The sequence below is a fragment of the Cebus imitator genome, unplaced genomic scaffold (genome assembly GCF_001604975.1).
Source record: "Cebus imitator isolate Cc_AM_T3 unplaced genomic scaffold, Cebus_imitator-1.0 Scaffold697, whole genome shotgun sequence".
In the NCBI taxonomy this organism is placed as follows: domain Eukaryota; kingdom Metazoa; phylum Chordata; class Mammalia; order Primates; family Cebidae; genus Cebus; species Cebus imitator.
Genome location: NW_016108012.1, coordinates 624,742 through 633,553, shown reverse-complemented (window position 1 = coordinate 633,553; position 8,812 = coordinate 624,742).

The window sequence follows — 8,812 nt, the reverse complement described above, 5'->3', positions numbered from 1 at the left end:
TTATAGCTTCCATAATTCCCATGGGTTTGAGGAGGGACTCAGTGGGAGGTAATTGAATCATGAGGGCAGGTCTTTCCCATGCTGTTCTTGTTATAGTGAATAAGTCTCATGAGATCTGATGGTTGTATAAATAGGAATACCCCTCCACATGATCTCTCTTGTCTACTGCCATGTAAGATGTGACTTTGCGCCACATTTGTTTACCACCATGGTTTTGAGACCTCCTCAGCCATATGGAAATGTCAGTTAATTAAACTTCTTAATAAATTACACAGTCTCAGGTATGTCTTTATTAGCGTCCTGAAAACAGACTAATACAGTAAATTGGTACTGGTAGAATGGGGTGCTGCTGTAAAGATACAATGTGGAAGTAACTTTGGAACTGGGTAACAGACAGAGGTTGGAACAGTTTGGAGGGCTCAGTAGAAGACAGAAAGATGTAGGAAAGTTTGGTACTTCCTAGAGATTTGAGAATGAATGGCTTTGACCAAAATGATAATAGTGATATGGACAATGAAATCCAGGTTGAGGTGGTCTCAGATGAAGATGAGGAACTTGTTGGGAAGTGGAAATGAGGTGACTCTTGCTGTGTTTTAGCAAATAGAATAGTGGCATTTTGTCCCTGTCCTAGAGATTTGTGGAACATTGAACTTGAGAGAGATGATTTAGGGCAGGTGGCACAAGAAATTTCTAAGCAGCAATGCATTTAAGAGGTGACTTACATAACATTAAAGCAGTCAGTTTTATGTATTCACAGAGATATATTTGAAATTTGAACTTATGTTTTAAAAAGGAGCATAATATTCTGAAAATATGCAGCCTGATACTGCAATAGAAAAGAAAATCCATTTTCTGAGGTAAAATTCAAGTCTGCTGCAGAAATTTGCATAAATAACGAGGAACCAAATATTAATCTCCAAGACCAAGAAGAAAATGTCTCCAGGCCATGCCAGAGACCATTGTGGTAACACCTCCCATCATAAGCCTGGAGGCCTAGGAGGAATAGAGTGATTTCCTGAGCTAGGCACAGGGCCCCCTTCTGTGTGCAGCCTAGGGAATTGGTGCCCTGCTTCCCAGCCATTCCAGCTGTGGCTAAAAGAAGCCAAGGTGCAGATCAGGCTTTGGCATCAGAGGGTGCAAGCCTCCAACTTTGGCAGCTTCTTAGTGGGGTGGAGCCTGTGGTGGCACAGAAGTCAAAAATTAAAGTTTAGGAACCTCTGCCTAGAATTCAGAAGATAAATGGAAATGCCTGAATATCCAGGCAGGTTTCCTGCAGGGATGTAAACTTCATGGAGAACCTCTGCTAGGGCAGCGTAGAAGAGAAATGTTGAGTGTGAGCACCAACACTGGGGCACTGCCCAGTGGTGATGTAAATAGAGGGCCAGCATACGCCAGATCCCAGAATGGTAGATCTGGGGCAGATTGCACTGCACACCTAGAAAAGTTGCAGGCACTCAACATAAGTCCATGAAAGCAGCCCTGAGAGATGCTGTATTCTGTAAGGCCACAGGGCTGGAGCTGCTTGAGACCATGGTAACCTACCTCTTGAATTAGTGCGACATGGATGTGAGATATGGAGTCAAGAGAGATCATTTTGGAGCTTTAAGGTTTTAGTGCCCTGCTGGATTTTGGACTTGCATGGGGCCTGTAGCCCCATCATTTGGGCCAATTTATCCCATTTGGAATGGGTGTGTTTACCCAATGCCTGTACCCCCACTGTATCGAGGAGGTAACTAATTTTCCTGTGATTTTACAGGCTCGTTGGCAAAAGGAACGTACCTTGTCTCAGATGGGAGTTTGGACTGTGGACTTTTGAGTTAATGGTGAAACGAGTTAAGTCTAGGGGAATGGCTGGGTGTGGTGGCTTATGCCTGTAATTCCAGCAGTTTGGGAGGCCAAAGTGGGCAGATTACTTGAGATCAGGAGTTCAAGACCAGGCAGGACAACATGGAAAACCCCGTCACTACTAATAATACAAAAATTAGCCTGATGAGTTTGGTGCATGCCTGTAATCTCAGCTATTTGGGAGGCTGAGGCACGAGAATCACTTGAACTTGGGAGGTGGGGATTGCAGTGAGCTTAGATTATGCCACTGCACTCCAGGCTTGTCAACAGAGTAAAACTCTGGCTCAAAACAAAACAAACAAACAACAACAACAAAACAAAAACAAAAGAAAGAAAGAAAGAATTTAAGGGACTGTTGAGAAGGCATGGTTGATTTTGAAATGTGAGGACATAATATATGGGAGGAGCCAGAGGCAGAATAATATAGTTTAGCCGTATCCCCACACAAATTGGAGATTGTAACTTATAAAATTCCCATCTCACTTGAAAGGGACCTGGTGGGAGGTAACTGAATCATGGGGGGGGGGGTCTTTCCTGTGCTGTTCTCATGATAGTGAATAAGTCTAATGAGATCTGATGATTTTATAAAGGTGAGTTCCGCTGCATATGCTATCTCTTGACTGCCACCATGTGAAACATAACTTTCCTCCACATTGTCTTCTGCCATGATTGTGAGGCCTTCCCAGCCACATAGAACTGTGAGTCAATTAAAGCTATTTCCTCATAATTTTCCAAGTCTCAATTATATCTTTACCAGAAGCATGAGAACAGACTAATACAGTGATTCCTCAATAAGCTAAAAGTAGAACTCTCATTTGACCCAGCAGTCCCAATGCTGGGTATATACCCAAAGGAATATAAATTATTATGTCATAAAGACACATGTACATGAGTGTTCGCTGCAGCACTATTTACAACAGCACAGATATAGAATCAACCTAAGTGCACATAAATGCCAGATTGGATTAAAAAATGTAGTATATGTATACCATGGAACACTATGTAGCCATAGTATGTAGAATATTCTATATACCGTAGAATACTTTGTAAAAATAATGAGATGTCTTTTACAGGAACATGGATGGAACTGGATATCTTATCCTTAGCAAACTAATGCAGAAACAGAAAACCAAATACCACAAATTCTCACTTATAAGTGGGAGCTAAATGATAAGAACTTATGAACACAAAGAAGAAGAAAACAGACAGCAGAGTCTATCTGACAGGAGAGAGTGGGAGGGAGGAGAGAAGCAGAAAAGATAACTATTGGGTACTGGGTTGAAGCCCTAGATTTAATACCTAGGTTATTAAATATTTTGTACAACAAACCCCCGTGGTACATGTTTACCTATGTAACAAACCTGCATATGTACTCTGAACCTAAAATAAAATTTAAAAGAAAGAAAAGCACTGGAGAAATACATAATTATAAGAGGCATTATCTTGTATCTCTCCTCTGACTGTGTCCTGTCTCAAGACAATCACAAAATTGATTTGTAAATTTTCTCCAGAATTGTTTCTGTGGGCTTATTAATGTTTTAAAATATGACATATGTATATCCTTATCAAAATATATGTTCATCAAAAATCAGTTCATATTGTTTATTATCTTCTGTACCTTTTATATATACATATCTCAATGCTTTTAATTCAATTTCTTTAAATTGTGGTGTGGTTAAGCAATTGTACATGTGTTGATTGCCATTTTGTTATTTAAATTACTTATTGGTACACATGTACACAACTCTTTTAGCTAGATTTTCTTTTATATCAGGTATATTAATTATGTTTGTAAATTTTGTAGTGCAGATGTGTTGTGTCCAATGCAGAACCCTTCCTCTGGTTTCCTAATATGAAGAGACACTGTGGATGCTCTCCTGGAACTGAGTGGTCTAGTATCCATGCTAGACTTGTCATTGCTGAGCTAAACAGTCTCTTCTGCCTTCAGGGAGGTAACAATACTGGCACCCACTGCTTATTCTTGAAGTCCTGACCACAGCCTGAGGAGCATTACATCTGTGCACATTGCAGTCTCTTTGCTCTGACCTAAGCAGTTTTCCCCCTGGATCTCTCAGCACAGAGTTACAGCCACCTAAATATGGTAACACTTAATATGAATTATATGTTTTAAAATAAGAAAGAAAAAATAGCCATTTCAAGATAATGGTAATTATTATTTCTCAAAAATTTCATCACCAGTATTTGAAAATAGCATTTTTGAGATTTATTAATTTTGACAAATTGATACATCAAGATAAGATAAGAATATTAACTGGCCTACCAACATTCTCACCTCAACCAGAAGATATTCATTATAAATAATTTGATGTATATTCTCTTTATTTTTGAATGTCAAGAGAATATACATCAAATATCTATCTACATTTTAAAATTGAGATTACATTTTAAAATGTAAATAGATAATAAAAACATAACTAAAATGAAAATTTCAGGCCAATATCCCTTATGAACATAGATGCGAAAATTCTCAATAAAATACTGGCAAACTGAATCCAACCGCATATCAAGAAGCTTATCCATCCTAATCAAGTCAGCTTCATCCCTGAGATGCAATGGTGATTCAACATATACAAATCAATAGATGTAATTCACCACATAAACAGAACCAATGAAAAAATCACATGATTATCTCAATAGATGCAGAGAAGGCCTTTAACAAAATTCAACTCTTCATACTAAAAAGTCTCAGTAAACTAGATATTGATGGAATGCATCTCAAAATATTAAGAGCTATTTATGAAAAACCATAGCCAATACCATACTGAATCAGCAAAAACTGGAAGCATTCCCTTTGAAAACTGGCACAAGACAAGGATGCTCTCTCTCACCTCTCCTCTTCAACATAGTATTGGATGTTGTGGCCAGGGCAATCAGGCAAGAGAAAGAAATAAAGGGTATTAAAATAGGTAAAGACGAAGTCAAATTGTCTCTATTCGTAGAAGACATAATTGTATATTTAGACGACCCCATTATCTCAGCCCAAAATATCCTTAAGCTGATAAGCAACTTCAGCAAAATCTCAGGATAAAAAAATTAATGTGCAAGAATCACAAGCATTCCTATACATCAATAACAGACAGAGAGCCAAATCATGAGTGATCTCCCATTCATAATTGCTGCAAAGAGAATTAAATACCTAGGAATACAACTTATGAGGGATGTGAAGGACCACTTCAAGCAGAACTAGAAATCACTGCTCAAGGAAATAAGAGGACACAAACAAATGGAAAAGAATTCCATGCTCAGGGTTAGAAGGAATCAATATTGTGAAATTGGCCATACTTCCCAAAGTAATCAACAGATACAGTGCTATCCCCATCAAACTACAATTGACTTTCTTCACAGACTTGAAAAATAGAAAACCCTTAAATTTCATATGAACCAAAAAAGAGGCCACATAGCACATAACCAAGACAATTCTAAGCAAAAAACAAACAAACAAACAACAACAACAACAAAAAACTGATGGCATCATGCTACCTGACTTCAAACTATACTACAAGACTGCAGTAATCAAAACAGCATGGTACTGGTACCAAAACAGATTTATAGGCCAATGGAACAGAACAAAGTCCTCAGAAATAACACCATACACCTACAACCATGTGATCTTTGACAAACCTGACAAAAACAAGGAATGGGGAGATGATTCCCTATTTAATAAGTGGTGCTGGGAAAATTGGCTAGCCATATGCAAAAAGCTGAATCTGGATCCCTACCTTGCACCTTATACAAAATTAACTCCAGATGGATTAAAGATTTAAACTTAAGACCTAGCACCTTAAAAACCCTAGAAGAAAACTTAGGCAATGCCATTCGACATAGGCAATGACAAAGACTTCATGACTAAAACACTAAAAGTAATGGCAACAAAAGCCAAAATTTTCAAATGGGATCTAATTAAACTGAAGAGCTTCCACAGAGCCAAAGAAAATATCATCAGACTGAACAGGCAACCAACAGAATGGGACAAATTTTTTCCAAGCTACCCATCTGACAAAGGGCAAGACCCAGAATCTACAAAGAACTTGAACGAATTTACAGGANAAAAAAAAAAAAAACCCATGAAAAAGTGAGTGAAGAATATGAACAGTCATTTCTCAAAAGCAGACATTTATATAGCCAACATATGAAAAAAATGCTAATCACTGGTCATTAGATAAATGCAAATTAAAACCACATTGAGATATCATCTTATGCCAAGTTAACAAAGCCTGAAAATTCAGGAGAAGTAGGGTTAGTAATTCTTCCTTTTCCATAGCAGAAAATTAGGAAAGCTTAAAGTTCCTTTTCGAAATACAACAAAAGATCTTGCATTCCCACCAGTCCAGGAGATTTAAAATTGTCATTCAATACAAAGTGGTATGACTCCAAATCCAAAGTATTTTATATATATACTTTCAAAAATCTCTTCAGACCACAGTGGAATAAAACTAGAAATCATCTCCAAAAGGAACCCCCAAACTAGATAAATACATGGAAATTAAATAATGTGATCCTGAATGATTTTTGAGTTAATGAAATCAAGATGGAAATTAAACTTCTTCATAATGAATGCTAATGCTGACAAGTTATCCAAACCTCTGAAATACAGCAAAAACAGTGCTAAGAGGAAAGTTTAGAGTGATAAATGCCGTTATCAAAAAATCTAAAGAATCACAAATTGAAAACATCACAAGCCAGGGAACTAAACAGACAAGTAAAAATCCCAAAGCTAGCAGAAAAAAAGAAATACCAAAGGTCAGAGCAGAACTAAATGAAATTAAAACAAAAAAATACAGAAGATCAATAAAACAAAGATTTGATTTTTTGAAAAAGAATTAAATACACCTATAGCTAGGCAAACCAAGAAAAGAGAGATTTGAATAAGCTCAATTAGACATGAAAATGGAGACATTACAACCAACACCACAGAAATATAAAATATCATTCAAGACTACTATAAATACTTCTATAAACATAAACTAGAAAATCCATGGGGAATGCATAAAATCCTGAAACATACAACCTTCCTATCTAGATTAGGAAGAAATAAACTTTAAACAGATAAATAAGAAGCAGAGACAATGAACCAGTAAGTTAAAAATTGTCAAAAAAAAAAGCCTAGGGTCAGATGAATTTACAGCCAGATTCCACCAGACACTCAAAGAATTGATATCAATTCTATAAGAACCATTTGAAAAGACTGACAAAGAAGAAATCTTCCCAGACTCACTTTATGAAGCCAGTTTCACTCTTAATACCAAAGCCTGAAAGGACATAACAAAAAAAGAAAACTACAGGCCAATATCCACTATGAACATATATGCAAAAACTAACAACAACAACAACAACAACAATAAAAAGATTAGTAAACTGAAACTAACAGCCTGTCCAAAAAAAAGAAAAAATTATCATGATCAAGCATTCTTTTATCCCAGGGATGCAAGAATGCGTCAATATATGCAAGCCAACTAATGTGATTCACTACATAAACAGACTCAAAAACTAAAACCATATGATTGCCTTAATAAACACAGAAAAAAAAAAAGAAAATAACACTTGATAAAATCTAACATCCTTTTTTGATTTTAAAAAAAAACCCTAATGAAATAGGCATAGAAAAACATACCTCAAAATAATAAAAGCCATTATGCCAAACCATATTATTATTAAAATAATATTAAATGGGAAAAAGTTGAAATCATTCCTTCTAAGAACTGGAACAAAGATACCCATTTTCACCACTTCTATTCAACAAAGTACTAAAGGTACTAGTAAGAGTGATCAGAAAAGAGAAAAAAATACACAGCCCCCAAATTTGAAAAGAGGAAGTCAAACTATCTCTTTACCAATTATATAATTATATAACTAGAGAACCTAAATACTCCTCTAAAAAGTCTCCCAGATTTGTTAAATGAATTCAGCGTCTCAGTTTACAAAATCAATGTGCCAAATCAGCAGCATGAATATACACTAACAATAACTAAGCTGAGAATCAAATCAAGTGTTCAATCTCTTTTACAATAGTTGCAAAATAGTAAAATATCTAGGAATATTCTTAATCAAGGAGGTGATTAAGTTCTCTACAAAAAGAACTACAAGACACCACTAAAAGAAAACATAGATGACAGAAACAATTGGAAATACAGCTCATGTTCATGGTTTGGAAGAAGATATATTATCAAAATGACCATACTAACAGATGTGGTCTGGGTATCTGTCTTCATTCAAATCTCATATCAAATTGTAATTCCCAATGTTGGAGGAGGCACCAACCTGGTGGAAGGTGACTGGATCATAGGGGCAGATATCACCCTTTCTGTTCTCATGATAGTGTGTGAGTTCTCACAGGATCTGGTTGTTTAAAAGTGTGTGGCACTTGCCCCTTTGCTCTCTCTCCTGATGACCATGTGAATATGGGCTTGTGTCCCCTTCACATTCTGCCATAATTGTGAGTTTCCAGAGGCCTTCTAGCTATGCTTCCTGTACTGCCTGTGGAACTATGAGTAAATTAAATCTCCTTTCTTCCTAAATAACCCAGTCTCAGTTAGTTCTTTATAGCAGTGTGGGAACAGACTAATACAGAAAATTATTACTAGAGAAGTGGGCCATTGATATAAAGATATCTGAAAATGTAAAACTGACTTTGGAACTGGGTAATGAGTAGAGGTTGGAACAGTTTGTAGGTATCAGAAGAAGACAAGAGGATAATGGAAAGTTTGGAACTTCCTAGAGAATTGTTGAATGGTTGTGACTAAAATGCTGATACTGATATGGACAGAAATGTCCAAGCTGAGGTGGTCTCAGATGGACATGAGGACCTTACTGGGAACTAGAGTAAAGATCACTCTTGCTATGCTATAGTAAAGATACTGGCAGCATTGTGCCCACTCTAGAGATCTGTGGAAATTCAGGTTAAGAGAGATGATTTAGGGTATCTGGTGGAAAAGTTTCTAAGCAGCAG